The sequence below is a fragment of the Pongo abelii genome, chromosome 4, assembly GCF_028885655.2.
Source record: "Pongo abelii isolate AG06213 chromosome 4, NHGRI_mPonAbe1-v2.0_pri, whole genome shotgun sequence".
NCBI classification, from domain to species: domain Eukaryota; kingdom Metazoa; phylum Chordata; class Mammalia; order Primates; family Hominidae; genus Pongo; species Pongo abelii.
Genome location: NC_071989.2, coordinates 23,621,854 through 23,642,363, shown reverse-complemented (window position 1 = coordinate 23,642,363; position 20,510 = coordinate 23,621,854).

Below are 20,510 nucleotides of genomic sequence, written 5' to 3'. Positions count from 1 at the left end.
AAAGAGCATATATGCTTCTAAATTCTTCCTTTAAAACCTTCAAACAATCTAATTTTTTCAGCTCATTGGACTCTGCCCAAAAGCATCTCTATAGAATCCACTAGCATTTGTTTTCAATACTTTTTCAGCTCTCTTTATTTTATGTATACTTACATACAAAATTATGTAGTATTCTTCACTTGATCTTAGCCAAAAGGCTGAGAAGTGATAAAATTATGTATTATTCTTCTCTTGGTTTATCCATTTTGATTTTGGGAGAAACCCTAAATTTGGAAGTGTTTATTTTGGATTATTCATAAGAGACAGAATAAAGTGATGGCATTATTTCCAGTTTGCTGGAGAATGATTAAATATCCTTGTGACAGTAGGAATACCAAATGAAGCCATTTAATACTCTCATTAAAATATTAATATAATTTTATTGACTGAAATCATCTAATACTGAATCTTAAAATATATATTTATTATGGGAATATACTACTGATAGGCTTAAAAATGCTGAACATGCAGTAATATAAAATGTAAAATTTACTGAGAGTAGCTTAGGTGGTAAATCCACATTTCTCCAATAATGGCAGAGGATTAATTGGTGCTATATATATCATTGTTGTCTTTTTTAAAACTTGATAACAATTGTAAATGTAATAAAGCTTCATGACCATTCAAACTGCTAGAATCAAGATAATTAAGGTATACTTAAATCTAGATAACACCGACAGTTAATTTAAGTAGTGATTGAGCTTGAACATTCACAAAGTAACATGCAAGATACATAAGCTAACGCAACTGAGTCAATTTGTCAATCAACAATTTAACATGGAACATTTATTTATTTTTATCCTTTTTTTAGTTTGATAAGCTTTTATAAATACAGAGGTTTAATCAAAATACTATATAAGGCATTGTCTGCTGAGTTTCTAAGCAAGAATAAATTTTCAAATATGTGGGCAATATAATTCAGCGTGAATTTTCCTAGTGTATTTAAAGCTTGACAAATGTGCTGGGTGTATAGCTACTTTTTCTTAGCTACAAAATCACCTTTCCATACTGTGTTGTGATGCTAAGTCTGTGAATCTTCATATCACATTTTTCCTATACCAGCTGACTCAGTGAAAGGTTCTTCCTATAGTAACTGATCATAGGAATGAGAGGGCACTTGGCTTCCTGTTTCCTTCTGTGTTACCCAAATTATTGATGTTTACCCTGAGGATGGCAATTGTTCCACCCATAGTTAGGTCCAATTTCCTGTTTTTGTTCCAAATCTGCCACGGCATTTTGTTATCCTGTTTTCACACATACTAGAACCAGCTAACCTGGCGGCTGGTGGAGGTCATAAGAAGTCTGTCTGAGCTCTCCTGAACTTTTAATAATACCAGCCTCTTTTCTTTATCCTCTGTAGCCCTAGCAATCTCAGCTGCTTTCTGTGGTAACTCTGGGTTCCCCTGTCCTTTTTTTATCTTTTCATTCCTTGTATACATGGTTAAAGCATTCTTTATAAAAAAGTCCTCCTTGCTTACTACTATTTGATAGCACAACAAGGGGACTATAGTCAATAAAAACTTAATTGTACATTTTAAAATAGCTAGAAACATGTAATTGAATTGTTTGTAACCCAAAGGATAAATGCTCCAGGGGACGGACGCCCCATTCTCCATGGTGTGATTATTTCAAATTGCATAACTGTAACAGAACATTTAATGTACCTCATAAATATATACACCTACTATAAACCCACAAAAATTAAAAATTTTAAAATTTTTAAAAAATCCTCTCTGTTTCAGTAATTTGTGTTGTCTCTTTTCAAGGAAGTTAGTAGGGATTTAAGCAGTCAAATGAGATTTGATAAATACATTAAAATGTCTGTGTCTTTGAAAGATGATTACAATGTGGGTGTCAGAGAAGACAAGGGGTAAAATGGGCCAAGACACAGAAGTAACAATGAATAGAGAATTTGTAGCAGAGAAGAAAAGTGAAGACTAGAATAATTAGGACAGAAGATGTGTGTTGGAAACTAAATCAGACAGGCATAACAATTGGAAAGTTTGTAGATAACTCTTACTGTGGGATGTAAATGGCCTTATAATAAAAAGAATAAGCGAAGTGGCATATATAAGAAAGACATGAAAGGCCTTGAAAACCAATAAATAACCTTTAAGGGAAATCATATTGCTATTATAAGTTGGTCCAACCATCAGAAAAAAATTCTATAAATAGAAAAGAAAATATTTTATTTTAATTTTTTGTGGCTATGGCTATGATTAGTTTGAAAGCGTATAACTATAGTAGATATTTGAGACTGAAATAAAAAGCTATCGGAGATACATTATTTATTGAGATTGAAAGAAATCGAAGTGTCAAAGTGACTTTATGGCTTTAGAACTACTCATAGAAATGAGATATTAGGTTTAAAAGTGATTCCAGGAAGTCAGGAGGTGGGAACAATGAGAAGGTTAGAATTTGAATTTTGATTGTGTTGAGTTAGCAGTAATGGCAGGATCTTTAAAAGATGTCATAAAGGTGGGTAGAAATATATTTATCTTTTATTGTAGGAGAGAAAGAGAGAGAAACAGATGTGTAATGATACTAAAATATAAGGTGTGTGTATAATTCTACTGCAGTAATGTGGAAATCACTTTGAAATAAACCATTTTCTAGGAAAATCTTAGAATATAAATATATTTTTAGAGTTAGAAACAGAGAAATCTAACATTTATTGACATGAAACAACACAGCAACACAATGCTTTTGTTTGATACTATTTACACATATATGTAAATCCCTTTCTGTTTTACTGAGGCATCTTAACTTACATGAAATTATATTGGTTTTATTTTGGGCAGTCACTGATTTTAACTCTGCTTTGTAGAATTTCTCTTTCCTTTGTGTGAGTGTGTCTATGTGTATGTGTATGTGTGTGTGTGGTCACTTACTACCCTGGGAGGTTGCATAGCATTATAGTCACTTTCATTTATGAAAAGCAGTCACAGAACAGACTGGATTTGTCCACAAGACGTTCCCAAAAGGGAAACAAGATTATGGTCTGCTTTCCAACTTCTCACACTCCAGGACCTTGGCTCTCAAATGAGAGTGTGTCTTTCCCTCCTCTTTCTCCCTGCTCTGCTCTATTCATTGGGTCAAAAACTTCTTCTATTAGGGTACAGGAAGGGTGGGGTAATGGAGGCAGAGTTTTTCCTATGTAAGTCTCCACTGCCAAGGAGGTAAGTCCTTGGCCTAATAGGGATTTATTCTGTCTGCTGCCAGGGGCTCAAGCTGTATTTTCCAAACAGAGAGTGTGGGTGTCTGTGGTGTTCTCTGGGCCATGTTCAGCTTGCTCCAGCCCTTCTGTCACTCACAACACTCAATACAGTACACCCATGTCCCTCTAAACCCAGTGTCTTATTCTGGTTGTGCTGCTACAACAGAATATCTGAGACTGGGTAATTTATAATAAGCAGAAATTTATTTTCTTACAGTTCCAGAGGCTGTGAAGCCCTAAGTTCAAGAAACTGGCATCTGGCAAGTGCCTTCTTGCCGTGTCACCTTATAGCAGAAGACAGGAGAACACGAGAGAGAGCCCATTCCTCAAAGCCCTTTTAATAACAGCATAAATCTAACCATGAGGACAGATTTCTCATGACCTAAACACCTCTCATTAGGTTATACCTCCCAATACAATTGTACTGGGGATTAAGTTTCCAACAGGTGAATTTTGGGAGACATATTTAAACCATAGCTCACCTTTGCTTATGGAACTTTGTGTATTTTTGCCAGAGTTCTGCCTCCTCCTTTAGTTTCCTGGCTTCTTCACTGTAAACACTGGAAAAACAGAGCCCTCTTTTATGTCTTTAAAGGATCACAAAGAATGGCATGGAGATTCACGTACATGGGTTTAATTGCATTTATTTTCTTCCCAGGTTCTTCTACACTATGGTAACGTAAGTCTCTCCTTACTAAACCTCCAGACTAGTAATTAGGCACCATTATCTTTCATATATACCCACAAGTCCAGGAAACACATCTCAATCTCTCTCTAGAACTCTCTCGCTACCATTTCCCCTCCCTTAACAGGCCTCCCTGAAGAGGGCCTATGGGTTCTGCAGCCCTCCTAAGTTTGGACAAAGGAGCAACAGGCCAAATGCTGTTTCACTCAGGGATGGCTGCTCATGTCTGCCATTGATTCTTTTGAATGGCTCTGCTCTTATTGTTTAATGTGCCATAGTACATATGAAATCCCTTATATCATATATAGGTATTGAAAATATTCTAATTCAGAAAAAATAGCTATAAAATATATTACGATCTTTCTTACTACTGTGATAAATATTCCTACATAAAGTCAAAATAAATCATGAAGTGTAAAGTGACAGACTGTATCACATATTCAGTCTCCCTTTCTAACCACTTGGGAAATTTGTGAAGCAAACTTCCATTCTCTCTCACTCAATGGAGAGCTCTTTCCATTTCTTCCTGAGGTCTGCCTGTTTTCTTACCCATTATCCCTCTTCTACCCCTACCATGCAGGGACCTCTAAAAGGGCCCGAGGGCAGAAATAATAATTTTTTCCAGGCAGGGTCTGACCATGAAGTGCTCTATGGGAATCATTTTACTTCCATCTTTGCTTTTTAAAACAATATGGGCCTAAAAGGCTGAATTTGAAATTAAAATTATCCTGCTTCTAAGAATTGGCATATGGCAGAGAAAAGAGAGCTATCCTCATGCCAATCAGTGGCTATCCTTGGTTTTGTTTTTGTTTTTGTTTTTTCAACCCAGGCCACTTCTAGCACCTGGAGAACTTTTGTGGGCTTATGTGCATCTTCAAAAGAACTCCCAAGCAGATGATCTTTGGGCATCCAACATCATTAGAACTGTGCACAGTGGCTCTGATCTGCCCTTGGGAAATTAGATCCTGAGAAAAGACCTGTTTATGTTGTAATACAGTTTTGAGATTTGTGCTGAAAATTACATAGTTCTAGTCTCTTGAAACGTGGTCAAGAAGGGGCATACTGAGTGTTGGAGAAACATAATTTAAAACAAAATATTCTTCCAACCCAGAAAATCTTTCCATAAGGGTGAAGAGAAAGAACAACAGTTTAAATCTTTAATAAGCATTAAACCAGAATGGAATGCACATCCCATGCCATTCTCTAAGAGATTGCAAAGATAGAAAGAAATCTCACCTTTTTGTATAGTCAAGCAGATACAACCCGTTGCATACAAGTTCTCAAGATTAACAATAAGTAGTCCTCAAGTATGAGGACTTGACAACACCACTTGTCACATACAGTTCATCCTGAAATCACTTGGTGGTTGAAGTGACCATCTGTGTTGGCTAATTGGCTTTTTCCAAAGAAAAAATAAACTTCTCATATCTTTATGACAGTAGATTTGCCACTTGGAGCAAGGTTTCCACAGAAGTTTGGCTCTTACACTCCTACAGAAACTTGGAGACAGGGGTGGGGCAGGAAAATAGGGTCTGGAGGCAGGGAACATAAGGTCAATTCGCACTTCAGCTGTAACAGGAAACATCCTCTCCATAGGGCATACACAGTAAATGACTTTGTGGCTTTACTTAATCTTCTGCATTTACATAGGGTGTACCCCAAGCAGAGAGTATTTAAACTCCAAAAAACCTCTGTAACAGGGTCTTTGAGCCACTATATTCAGGCCCAATCCCACCTTGTAGAGTACACTTTCATTTTCTATTTTTTTTTTTTTTTTTTTTTGAGACAGAGTTTCGCTCCTGTTGCCCAGGCTGGAGTGCAATGGTGCGATCCCGGCTCACCGCAATCTCTGCCTCCTGGGTTCAAGTGATTCTCCTGCCTCAGCCTCCCAAGTAGCTGGTATTACAGGCATGAGCCACCACGCCTGGCTAATTTTGTATTTTTAGTAGAGATGGGGTTTCACCATGTTGGTCAGGCTGGTCTCGAACCCCCAACCTCAGGTGATCCGCCTGCCTTGGCCTCCCAAAGTGCTGGGATTACAGGCGTGAGACACCATGCCCGGCCAAAAAAAAGAAATCCCTTCATTCCTTTCTTGCTTTGTGCGTTTTGTCCAATTATTTGTTCAAGATGCCAAGAACCTGGACACTCTCCACCATTACCATACTTTGGTGAGCCAGCCCGGAGGAAGAGGTAAGCCCAAAGTTTGGGATTTATTCTTCTCCTTTCTTTTTTTCCTTTATGCTCCATACAGGGGAATCTCTTTCCCTCTCTTTTCCTTTCCAACTTGGTTTAGGAGGACACTCTGTGGGTCCTGCAGTCCTCAACCTTCCCAAAAGGGACGCCCTTCGCAGAGGTTCTGAGGTCGAGTATTAAGCCATTCTTAGAATTTTCTCTCCCAGTTGCAATGCTGCTTGGCCCCAAAATTGTTTAGAATATGAAGTTTACTGTGTAATGAGAAAGTGGAATGGTGTTGCCTGTGTCTAGGCTGTTGTGCTGCTGTTCTAAGCAGGGGGACTGGTTAACGGGTGATGCCCTCCTTTGGTACTGTTTGGCCCCAGTGCTCCTTGGAGTCTGGGGAGGTTTAGCCTTTAAAAATTAAACTGCCTTGGAGACTGCTTTACCGAAAATTCTGGTTCACAACCTTCCCTGAATTATCTATTGGGGCAAAGTAAAACTGGCAAACTTGTAGTGCTATCTCACGGCTAAGGTTCCAAGCTACTAGATCTTCATTTATATGTGTGTATTGATGGCTAGATGTGTTTATTTGTATGTACACTATTATTATATGTTGTGTCTACCAAACTGGCTTATAAATAAAAGAGCACTCACAAGTTAAGTAAATGAGTCTAAGCAATTTTCAAGCTCACGTGACCTAAGTATAACTTCACTAAACAAGCTGGCTTTAAAATTATTGGTGGAATAAAAATAGAAATGCCTTCGTGATTGTCAGCATATATTTTGTCTGGATTTTACGTTTGTCTTTGCTGGATATTTTAAAATGTCAGTGTGTTAATTCAAGCTGGGAGATGCTAAGAGAGTGCCTGCCTCTCATTTTATTCACAGTCTCACTGAGATAAATGCACATCTGATTGCTTCCTTTGGAAAGGCTAATCGGAAACTCAAAAGAATGCAACCTTTGTCTCCCACCTGTGATCTGAAAACCCCCAAGCCCCACTCCTTACCTCAAGTGGTCCAGCCTTTTGGAACGAAACATATGTTGGTTGATGTCTCATGTCTCCCTTATTAAAAGTAAAGATTAAGTACAGTGAATGAGATAAATGTTTTAAGTAAGTTTTTTGTGTAAATTAAAATCTTAAGGTTATTTTTGATGCCCATTTAGTATCTGGATCATTTCCAATTAAGAAAGGGCTGTGATAAGGGGAAAATTCTGGATTTTTTCTATGTATAAATATGCATATCTAATTCTCTTTAACATGTAATTCTGTACACAAAATGTGCCAGAAAGGGTCATGCTGTTAGTGAAAAAAAGAAAGAATAATTTTATCTAATGCAGACGTTATCTAAAAGTTCAAATTACAGATTTGAAAGGTTATTTATGAAACAATGTAGTAAGAAATCATTAAGTAGGGGAGGAAGATGTGGAAAAGTTTAAATAATAAAATATTCTTTAAATCCAGATAAAGAAATGATTATATTTGGCTAAGAAACATTTTCATAGTTAAAGCTCTTAGTCTTAATTAAAGTCAAATAAGATGTATTGTAAAGAAATGCATCGGCAGTTTGGCAGTTCTTTTTTAATATAGTTAAGCATGAAGCTGAATTTAGCATAAAGCCAAATTTCACATCCATGCTTGCATTGCTTCACACCACATTTGCCGTTTTGCATGGATAGTGCTGGAGTACTTATTTTGGCCATAAGCCTAAAGTGAATGTCTTAATTGCACTGAATGTACAATGATACTGGTGAACTTAAGGATATTGAATTGTGTATCAGGAATAAAATATTCATTATGTGGGTTTTTTTAGGGCCCTGAGACTGTAGCCTCTAGGGTAAATTGAGTAGGAAAATTTAGTGTTGGTTTCCTGCTTACTTGTTTTTGCTTCTAGTTTTCATTCGTTTACTGTTTATTCTCCTCTGGCTTTGCTTGGATATCCATATATATATAAAATCATGACACTTTTTAGTCTCTAGTGGAAGGCTTTTATTTGGTTCTGTTATTTTGTTTTCTATACATTTCTAGTGAGTCATCATCTGTTTCATTTATCTGGCATTCCTAAGCTACCTTTGTCCAGCTGCAGGAATTAATGGAACACACCAGTTTCTAAGCTAACTTTTTGGATTTTAGGCTTCCTGATGGTGTAAGTGTGGTGAGTATACTCTCACAAGTAGAATTTGAGTCATATTTCTCTATCTCTGCCTAGTTTTTCCAAAATTTGTAAACTATCTATGAATACTCTTAACTCATGGCAATGTGTGTGTTTGCATACAGTCAAGCAGGGTCACCGGGACCGCTCAGGGAGAGAGAAACCAGAAACCTGGCATACCGGCAAAAGGGTAAGAATTTCTAACCACTCAGTCTCTGGCCTCTTGCTCTCTGTGCAAACTGGTTAATCTCCTCTGTGAAGTCTTAAATTGACTGCTTTAATAATAAGAAGAACTTAACTCAAATATTTTGTCAGAAAAATAGAAAGTGTAGCACCTTTCAGTTCACAACACTTTAGCAATCTTTAGGAAATAAAGATAGTTTTCAAGATTATTGGTAAAATAGGATTGTCTTCAAAATGTAAATACGTGGTCTAAATTATGGTCAAATATTAGGTTTGCTAAATGCTTTCAGGTCATAAACTGCTTCTTTGGCTTTTGAAAACTGTTTAACTTACCTCCCTTCTGATACCACTCCAATGAGTGGAGGAACACCAGTTTCTTTGTCTGGAGTTGAATTAGATAAAATGACAAAGGAGTGGAGAATTTAACAGGCAAGACAGAAGGGAGAAGAAAGAAGGAAGACGCTCCCCTGTACAGAGACAGAGGGAGAGAGGCTCCAAAGGCGAGAGAGGAACCACCCCCCATTCAGGAATACCAGCCAGTTATATCAGATGGCTGGATAAGGCGGTGTCTGATTTGCATAGAACTCAGGGGATTGGTTTGACCAGGCATGTCATTCACATAGCCAGAGAAAAAAACTGGCCGCCTACTCTAGCCTTTTAATATGGAAATGCAGGGCGCCATGATGTTCTTACACACTTGGGGTTATGTGGGGGCAACTATGCTGTCAGACACATGTGGGGGCAAGGGCAAGAGGACAAAAGTGGGAATCACCATGATGGGTGGACCCAGTTTCTAATGGCCTGCATTTGCATATCAAAGGTTGTCTGCCTGGGTCTAAGAGCCAGGGCTTTTCTGCTACACAAACATTTCTGGAGTTGCTTTAAAAATGAAAACTTTCCAAGGACCCCTTTTCCTCTCTATCTGCCTAAAATAACTTAACTCCTACTACACTTCTAGCTAGGTAAGGCCTGGGGATGTGTGGAATTGGCCACGCCCTTACTATGTTGGAAACAGGCAAACCTTATCAGAACACAACCCACTAGGTTTTACATTAAAGTTAAAATTGCTAGGAGTTGCCATTGTAACATGCAATTAAGACTATTAGAAACAGTTTTACATGCAAGGTGTGTAAAAACAGTAGAATGTGTTTTTTTGTTGTTGTTTTGTAAAATGTTATAAAAAGTTTTTGCTTCTTTAAAATTTCTGAGTCATAATTTTGATAAAATAAATAATTTATGGTAATCTAGAATTCCAAAATCAAACTTCAGTTTCAAAATTGCCTTTCCTAATGCCTGGCTTTCTAGATGGATCAGAGGGCCCCTGAATCATCCAGAAAAGAGGTAAGCAGGATTATTTGACGTGGTTAGGTACGTGGGATTGCCACAATGATGTTCAATCTTCTTTAGTTTTTATTTTTGTGACTAATACTAATATATATTCTAAAATTGTATGGGATTTCTAAAATTCTAATGTCTAAGTACATACTAGCAGTCACGATTATATTTATCATGTTAAATTATTGTAGACCACAGAAATGACCAAATTTCCTTCTCAGTGGTATGCCCCTAATTTGCAAAAACAACTGGTATCCAAGAGGATATAAGTCTAATGTTAATTAAGCATGGACTCATGGAGAAACAGGATGGCCACCTTGTCCTTCCTGAGTCCTTAAAGCATTTATTATTAAAAGTTATGCATTCCGTGACTCCTCACGGAAAAGATATAATGATCCAAATTGAATACATTGGTTGGTGACTTACAAATTACTAAAATAGTTTATAACCAATACTTGATCCCATATTCCTGGGGAAACAATTAAAGCCTCAGGTACATGTGGTCACCTGATGGGACATTTAAACATTTTATTAAAGGATTTTATTCAATTGTTATTTTCTATGAATGTTTTCTGGCTGTATAAAAGCTTTTCCATGCAAGAAGGCTGATTTTATAACAGTAAATTATTACGCTACAGTGTATTTTCACAGGTAAAGAAAGCTTTTTATGGTTTAAATCTTCTGGAAACGTTAGAGAAAGACTGTCATTGCTATCCACACTGCAATAAAACTTCATCCACACTACAGCAAGACTTTGGGCTTTGGATTTATGGCCTCACAACTGAGAAGGGTCCCTCCACATTTTTGGAACTGTGCACCCATTGGAACCCTTGAGGAAAGCTAACCAGGGAAATTGGAAGAGGATGGCATCCTTGATGGGAACAGCTTTTCCCATGGTTACAGAATAAGACTTCTATTGTCATGCAAATCTTACCTTTGAATTTTTTTGTTGTTGTTGTAGTTTTTTGTTTGTTTGTTTTTGTTTATGCCTCTATGAACAAGAGAAGTGGAAAAGGGGTCTATTATGTGCACTAATGGGGTGTACTTTTATTTGTGAAGGAGTTGGCAGGTAGCCTTATACATAGATTACCTTATACTCTGATAGTTAAAAGATGAAGGCCCAATGTAAGTAAGAAACTTTAATGGTACATATGCTACCTCATAATCAGTCAAAAAAAAAAAAAGCATTGGTTCACTCCTCTTAACCCACATCATGGGTTAAAGAGAACATTCCCAGAAGGCCTTCACTCTTCTAAAAGGCATCATTTGTTAGGTCCTTTTTCCATAATTTAAAGTAAAAGAAGCAATGATTAGAAACGTATCCCTCATGATAGGTTCTATAGCAAATAATACCGTAAACGCTACAGTTACTCAACAAACTTTACATTCTCTTGTGAAAATTATGCTAAATAATAGAATTAGCTAAACAGAAAAGTATCTGTGCAGCTGCTGGCACTTGTGGCCTATGGAGAAATACATCAAATGAAGACTATAGAAATTTGGTGGTAGGGGATTGACAAAAAAAATTGCTTAGCCAAGTAAGTAAACTCCTTATCTAGCTCATTCTTTGATCTATTTGATTGTAGGAGGTTTGGTTTATGGGGACCCTGGGTAAGCGGCATACTTCAAATTCTTGGTATGATCCTCCCAATAGGTCATAATAATAGTCTCCCTGGTGCGTTGTATTCTTTCAAAGGTTTCAAACGCTTGCATGCAGCCATCTCTAGAATGTCATATGGTCCTTCTTCAATTGGAATAACAGGAGCTGAAAGAAATGTACAGCCACGAGGGCACCATAACCTATAAATAATGTGCTGAGACCGGAAATTCAAAGTGGTGGTAACTGAGAGTGGCACTAAAGCCCTAAGTTTTGGTCACACTCTCAACTAAGTGAGAACCTGTCCAAAAAGGGGAATTTTTTTTAAACAAAATTCTGGGAGGCCATTGTTTGGGACTGAGCTCATGTTCTAGGCCCCAACAAACCAAACCAAAATGGAGTTGCTTGTGTTAAGACTTTAAGGAAACACATAGATTCTAGAATAGATCAGATTTTGTTCTTTCTCCTGCAAATCTCTATAACAAACATTTCTGGTAGCATAGGTATCAACCCTCTGAAGTCCCCATTAAATCTTTTGACCAAGTCCATTTCCTCTCACCTAGAGATCATCAGGCTTCAGCTAATCATGCAACAGTGGTTCCAGCTAGTTCCAGGTGAAGACACCATCCCTGGCCATGCCTCCACTAGACAGAACAGGGCAAGAGTTCTGTGGTTCCCAATAGGTAGAGACTATGCCCCAAGTCATCATGAAGCAGTTACAGAAATCAGTCTCTCTGCCTCCCATAAAGATTTATGGGGATCACATCTCTCAGGGGTAGATGAGGCAGGAAAATAGGGTCTGGAGGCAGAGAACATAAGGCTGATTCACACTTCAGCTATAACAGGAAATATCCTCTCTATAGGGCATACACAGTAAATGACTTTGTAACTTTACTTCATCCTCTTCATTTACATAGGGTGTGCCCCAAATGGAGAGTATTTAAACTCACAAAAACTCTGTAACAGGGCCTTTGAGTCCCTATGCTCAGGCCTGCTCCAACACTGTGGGGTGTACTTTCATTTTCAATAAACCCCTTCATTCCTTCCTTGCTTTGTTTGTGCATTTTGTCCAATTCTTTGTTAACGACGTCAAAAACCTGGACACCCTCAGCCATTAACAGGGGCACTATCTTCCTTGATGATTACATTGCAAAGATATGGTCCCAGGTCTCTGAGAAAGATATTCCTGGTTCCTAAAGCTGGCAAGAGGTTTATTTGGCTTAAAAAAAATTGTACGTACATTTCAAAGAGTCAGAATAAGAACTTATAATTACAAGTTTTTAAAGTAAATGCTCCAAGAAAAGGGAGAGAATGTCTCCTTATTTTCAAAAGGGGGATTTTATTTTAAATTCGTATTTACCTATACGTGAGCGTCATGGTATGGAGTGTATATTCTCTAGGCACAGACGTGTGTGTGTGTCTGTGTGTGTGTGTGTGTGTGTGTGTGTTGTGGGTGAGGGATGTACACAAGTTTTCCCCAGGAACCCAGAGCAGACTCTAAAATGCATGGCCTTCTGGACAGGGGTCACTTTTGTCCTGGTATAAGGAAATTAGTGTTTTGGACATCTTTTTTATTTGCTTAACTTGTATCTTATCTGGTAAGTAAAAGGAGTAGTCAGCTATGCTCTTGAGAATAGCTGTCACACATGCCCTGTGTTCTTATTTTTATTTTCATTTGGCCACAAGCCACAGGGCAACTGAGAAGATCCCACTCCAAGTCCTATCACATATCCATAGATGCTAAAGGAGTATCTAACATGGAGCATGTTCATTTCTGAATGGTTGGCCTTATGCAATTGGTTTCCCTTTTAGCTATTTTAATGACTATGTTCTTCAAAATTTATTTACATATTATGCACATAATATTATATATTAATTTATATATTAATGTGTATTATTAATTTATCTATAAAGAACAAAGACATTAAAATAGCTAAAAGGGAATCCAATCACATAAGGCCAATCATTGATTTATAAATTTAATTATATATAAAAGATAAGTGACATATACGTGTATATATATATACACACACATCTCTAATGAATGAGTATATATACACATATATCAGATATATGAGTATTATATATATACTTAATTGCACTAAAAATGTATTTTATAATCTGTAAAATGAAAGAGAACTAATAAATTAACTCCATTGAAATCTTTAATCTGTAATGAATGAGCCCCCTAAATGATATATATACATATTTATTTTAGCTATAAAATAACATTATTTGAATAAAGAATAACTCTTGGTTTAATTTACATGTATAACAAAATATTCCTCAAATAAAGATATTTGACTAATGAAACTTGATTATAGATGCCAATTTCAGAATCTGAAATCAAATATTTTATTATAATTTGTCATCAACTAAAAGTCTTTGAAATATACATGAAAATATATTAAAACAAATATTTTCTATGGACATTTTAGCACATGTAATACATATCAAATACATCTTTATTTTAAAATAGTTTGTAAAATTTACTTAAAATACTTATTATTGTACCTGTGACTTTTTATTTTAAAATAACATATGTTTTTCGTAAAGCAAATAAAAACCATCTAAAGTATTTTTTTCTTTACGGTTTTCTGTAGAGAAAAAAACCTACTTTACAAGAAAGATCAGCAAGGAGAATATGACCTGGCTCTTCAAGAATGAATTCTAAGAAGATTAATATAAAAACAAATCCTAAAGACCAATTTCTAAAATCAAGGACAATTAGGAGGACAGGATTATCTTTAAAGTACTTTGGGCTGCAAAAAGGGCAAGGAGCTGTTATTCACTAAGAAAACAGAAATATACCTTTCTAGGGTAGTTCTTAAAAAATGAAAAATAACTGCATAGTAAGAACCGCAAGCAAAATTTTTCCTGTGTAATTCCTTCTATTCCCAGATGCTTTTCCCCAACCCATCTTATCAAATAAACTTCAACCCTCTGACCCTTTCATCTTTTTCCCAGGATCCTCCTTTCCGTTGACTTAACAGCCCATACTATTCTATCTTGGATTTTTTCATCCCTGTGCCTAATTTAGCCCTCACTGGTCCTGTTTTTTGGAGACTGGTTATTACAAACATACGTCGTCAACAGGGTAAAGCAATGGACCCCAGTCTATGTGTCAGCCACATCTCCCAGTTGTCCTTAGCCAATTTTATTTTGTTCATTTCAGAAAGTCTTTTAAATTACTTCAGTAAAAGACAAGCGATATATATGTGTGTGTATATATATATAAACATTATATGTGTATATATATATAAACATTATATGTGTATATATATATATAAACATTATATGTGTATATGTATATATAAACATTATATGAGTATATATGTGTGAGTATATATGGAATACTCACATATATATATGTAAGGAATGTAAGAGACTGAAAGGGCACATACAATGTCTCTTAAAGCCTTTGTTCTTCACAGAATTGGCATAGTCAACTTCTGTTCATATTCTATCCATTAAAACAAGTCAGCAGGTTAAGCCTAAAGTCAGACTGGTGGACTCATATATATGAGTATATATGAAATATATGAGTCCACCAAGTAAAGCACATGCAGTCAATACTGCATCCATCCTGGTCAGTTTCTTGAGCCTTGAGGGACTGGCTCATGATAGATGCTAGGCTTCTTTTGTCTCTTGCTGCCTATCTCTAAATAAGAAACTCATTTCATATAACTTGTAGTATGTGAGTATATTGTCGTATCACTGAACTCAAATACGTATGTAAACAGTATATTAACTTGCATTACAGTTCAAAATCTACCATTCAAAAAATAAAAATGCATTTGAAAGATTTCTATTTGTCCTACTTATTTTCAGTATTAGTCGATTTTGCGTGTTAGCTAATTATGAATGTCTGTACTCAAATATAGGGAAAAAGTAAATTTTTTTCTTGATTTCAAGTAACTGAGATTTCAATAAAAGGCTTTTTTCATGTCTTCTTTTTTTCCACATTTTGATTCTGTGACTCTATTCTTATGTAATAGAATAAGTGCTGAGCTAGCAGTTGGGGAATTTACTCCATCCTTTATTAATTTTGTGATTTTATGCAGGACACTTAATTGCACTAGAAATGTATTTTATAATCTGTAAAATGAGAGAGAACTCATAAATCAACTCCACTGAAATCTTTAAATAATCTCTAATGAATGAGTCCTCTAAATGATATATATATATATATATTGTAGCTATAAAATAACATTATTGGAATAAAGAATAACTATTGGTTTAATTTACATGTATAATAAAAATATTCCTCAAATAAAGATGTTTGGCCAATGAAACTTGATTATAGATGTCATTTTCAGAATCTGAAATATTTTATTATAAAATAATTAGTCATAAACTAAGTCTTTGAGTATATATGTATATATTTTATAAACTCATATATATTTACATATATAAATATATATATTTATATATATAATATATAATTTTTAATATTTATATTAAATATATAAATGTAAAATTTTTAATAACATATAATATATAAATATATTTATAAATATATAATTTATATATATTTTCTATATATTATATATTTATATATAATATATATTTTATATATATTATATTATATATATTTATATCTTATATATTATATATTATATATTTATATATAATATATATTATATATTATATATATTTATATATATTATATATTATATATTATATATTATATATAATATATATTATATATTTTATATATGTATGTATATATACATACATATTAGAACATATTTCATATATTTATATATAAATATATAAAAATATAAAAATATATAGAATTTTTATATATTTATATTAAATATATAAAATATATATAAAATATAAAAATATATATTTTTTATATTTTTATACATATAAAAGTATATATATTTTTATATTTTTATACATATAAAAGTATATATGTAAATATATATTTATATGTATAAAAATATGAGTATATATGTAAAATATATATATTGTATATACTTTATATACATATATACTCATATATGTGAGTATATATTTTGTATATTCATATGTTACATATAAATATATATATTTATATATAATACGTATTTCATATATACTCATATATATACTCAAAGACTTAGTTTATGACTAATTATTTTATAATAAAATATTTTATTTCAGATTCTGAAATTGGCATCTATAATCAAGTTTCATTGGTCAAACATCTTTATTTGAGGAATATTTTGTTATACATGTAAATTAAAGCAACAGTTATTCTTTATTCAAATAATATGTTATTTTATAGCTAAAATAAATATATATATATCATTTGGGGAACTCATTCATTAGAGATTATTTAAAGATTTCAATGGAGTTGATTTATGAGTTCTCTTTCATTTTACAGATTATAAAATACATTTCTAGTGCAATTAAGTGTCCTGCATAAAATCACAAAATTAATAAAGGATGGAGTAAATTCCCCAACTGCTAGCTCAGCACTTATTCTATTACATAAGAATAGAGTCACAGAATCAAAATGTGGAAAAAAAGAAGACATGAAAAAAGCCTTTTATTGAAATCTCAGTTACTTGAAATCAAGAAAAAAATTTACTTTTTCCCTATATTTGAGTACAGACATTCATAACTAGCTAACACGCAAAATCGACTAATACTGAAAATAAGTAGGACAAATAGAAATCTTTCAAATGCATTTTTATTTTTTGAATGATAGATTTTGAACTGTAATGCAAGTTAATATACTGTTTACCTATGTATTTGAGTTCAGTGATACGACAATATACTCACATACTACAAGTTATGTGAAATGAGTTTCTTATTTAGAGATAGGCAGCAAGAGACAAAAGAAGCCTAGCATCTATCATGAGCCAGTCCCTCAAGGCTCAAGAAACTGACCAGGATGGATGCAGTATTGACTGCATGTGCCTTACCTGCACCACAGCTGAGGGATGCTGAAAGGCAGCCCTGGGTCATCTACCTCAGGGGCAACGTGACTGACTGGGCAAAGCTTTAAAGGACATCCTGTTTCCATGTAAGACAGGAACAAAGCTGGGGCTGTCCTGGGCATTTCCTCTGTATCGCAAGATGTTACATTTTTTAGGTGGAACAGGAACAAGACCCATTTCGGGCATTTCCTTGCTATCTTAGTATACTGCATCCCAGCACATTCTACGGTTGTTCCTGAGAACAACAAGCTTAAGAACTTCGAGTGGGGATAACTGGGTTTTTCCAAGGCTACCCAGAGAACTGACCTGTATTAACTTTTAAAACATGAAATAAATGTACTTATCCATAAAGCAAATATATGAATTTACAAATGTTTTTTAGCTGATAGGATAATATTTTATAACAATTTGATTACCAAACATCGGGCATAGGTACAGCCCATCATCTTCCCAAACAATAAGGGAAACCTAAAATGCTAGCCATCACAGGTACTAGTAATAACAGCTTAAACAAAGCTACTACAGTCAATTTCCTAATGCATGAGGTGGTAATCATAGCTGCCTCTTCTACCACCCATTCATTCCATATTCCCTTATCGTTGATTAGTATCATGACTGCCTGGAGTGTGCCAACCTTCATTACTGCAGTTACCTACTATTTGATTGTCTTCTCTGGATTGAGTTGCTACAATTTCAGTTGACCAGGACTATTGTGCAATTGGAGTACTAAGAGCACCTCAGTAAATCTCTTGTTCCAGATTGTCCTCTTTATCCTCAGCATGCATCAGTAACTCTGTGTCTCCTGGATAATTGGGATCAAGTTCACTAGGACATAGAGTGATACTCTTTTTTTTTGTCTGTTGCTTTAGGGTTACGAAGAACCCAAAATAGCCAGGGGATAGTCTCTGCTGCCAATTAATTGGAGCCCTGACTGGATTCCCTGGTGGAAATAGTCCTTGTTTGGTACTAGGGTTCAGTTGATTAATTCTGAGGCTGAAAATTCTTAAACTGTGTTCTCTGGTGAGACGAAGAAAGCAGTCACTCCTGACTCTACCACTTAGTTCCACGATACATTAGTTCCACGATACATTCATTCTTGCTACGGCGAGATGGCACTGTCTACTGGATACTGGGTTAGAACATATTTCATATACATGAGGACTCAACATACTGGTCAACAGGCCTCAGAGAGTACTATAACTAAGCTTTCAGCTCATCCCTGGTAGATTAAATTATTTCAGCAAATGTTTAATTTTCCTTTCTCCTATCCTTTTCTCCCTATCCAGCTTCATATGCTTTTCCACCAATCTGACTTTAGGCTTAACCCACTGATTTGCTTTAATGGATAGAATATAAACAGAAGTGACCATGCCAATTCTGTGAAGAAGAAAGGCTTTAAGAGACATTGTGCATGCCCTTTCAGTCTCTTACATTCCTGATACAAAATAACTGGTAGGACTTCAGCCTCCACCTATGCATGAGATATGTGAGGAACAATCCTACGCTACAGTTCAGCTAAGCCCAACCAAGCCCAGGAACGATCTGCAGATCCACAGATAGCCAGCCAGATGCTGATGTAGACATAATGATTGTCTTTAAGCCACTGAAGATTTATGGTGATTTAGAGCTGAAATTGCCTTTCCAATTCCATCAAGGGAGCTGCTTCTGGGTGATGGGGTATGTGATATCACTGGGAAATGCTGTGGGCATTATGCCACTGTCCCACTGTCTTCCCTCTAAATTGGCAATTGTTAAAGGTGATACTGAATGAAATACCATGGTGATGCCACAAATGGAAGCATAAATGCACAAATTGTAGGCTTGGCAGAAGCACTGCATGGAGGAGAGAAAAATCCATACCAGACTCAGTAGTCTGCTCTTTTAAAAGAAACAACTGTTTCATTCATGGTGGGAAAGCATAATGTAATGAATCATATTGTCACCAGGTTGCTGAATGATAACCTCAGGACAGGGTTTGCAAGCTAAAGCTCTTGGGTAAAGTCTTGTCTCTGTTTTTAACAAAATGTAATTGAATTACAACTACACTCGATATATTTACTGCCTATGGCTGCTTTTGGGTTATAATGGCAGTCAGAGTTTAGTAGCTGCAATAGAGACAATATGGCCCACAAAGCCTGAGATATTTACTATCTAGCTATTTGCAGAGAAAGGTTGTAGATCCCTGCATTAGCAGTTATATGCTAGATCCATATCTGAAGCTTACCTTTGATTTCTGCTGTTGGTAGCTTGATTACCCGGCACATAGTTAGATGCATTTAAATGAGAAAAAAGGGAATTTATAGCTCTTGTCTCTGCAAACCAAACTGATACAGCTCTGATGACTGGGGAAACACCATGGTTCTTGGTCTTGCATAGATAGGATTAATGACATGGACACACGTGGAGTGGTTTTAAGGAGTGAAAAGTTTAATAGGCAAGAAAGAAGGAAGAAGAAAACAACTCCCCTGCACAGAGACAGAGGGAGGGGGGATTCAAACAAAGAGGAAAAACCGTGTGCAGTGGAAAAATGGCTACTTATATGAGGAGGCTGGAGTAGGTGTTGTCTGATTTTCATAGGACTCGGGGGATTGGTTTGACCAGGCATGTCACTCATGTAGCCAGTGAAAAAACTGGCCCTCCCACCCTAGCCTTTTGATATGCAAATGTAGGGCACCATGATGTTCTACACAAGTGGGGATATATGGAGGCGGCCATGTTGCCAGGCACATGTTGAGGCAAGGACAAGAAGAACACTGTGGGAATCTCCATGTTTGGGTGAACCCAGCTCCTAATGGACTGCATTTCCATATCAAAGCTTGCCGGCCAGGCTCGAAAAGCCGGGGCTATCCTGCTAGACGATAAACGTTTCTGTAACTGCTTTAAAAGAAACAAAAACTTCCCAATGACCCCTTTTCCTATCTGCCTAAAACAATTTCTGAGTAACTCCTATAACAAAACCACTTTAGAGCATGGGCCCTTTAAGCAATTACCACATTGGTTGAGAAAAGAACAGCAGGATATCTACAGGATAATTCCTACCTCTCCTTTAGACCTCTTAGCCATCTATTTTCTAGTGGTAGTCTTTTAAATATCTGACCAGTTGACCAACTATTCAGCTATGAGTAATGGATCAGTAGGGATCCACATATCGGTCTATTCTCTTTGTACACCAAGTGGACAATTATTTGTATCACC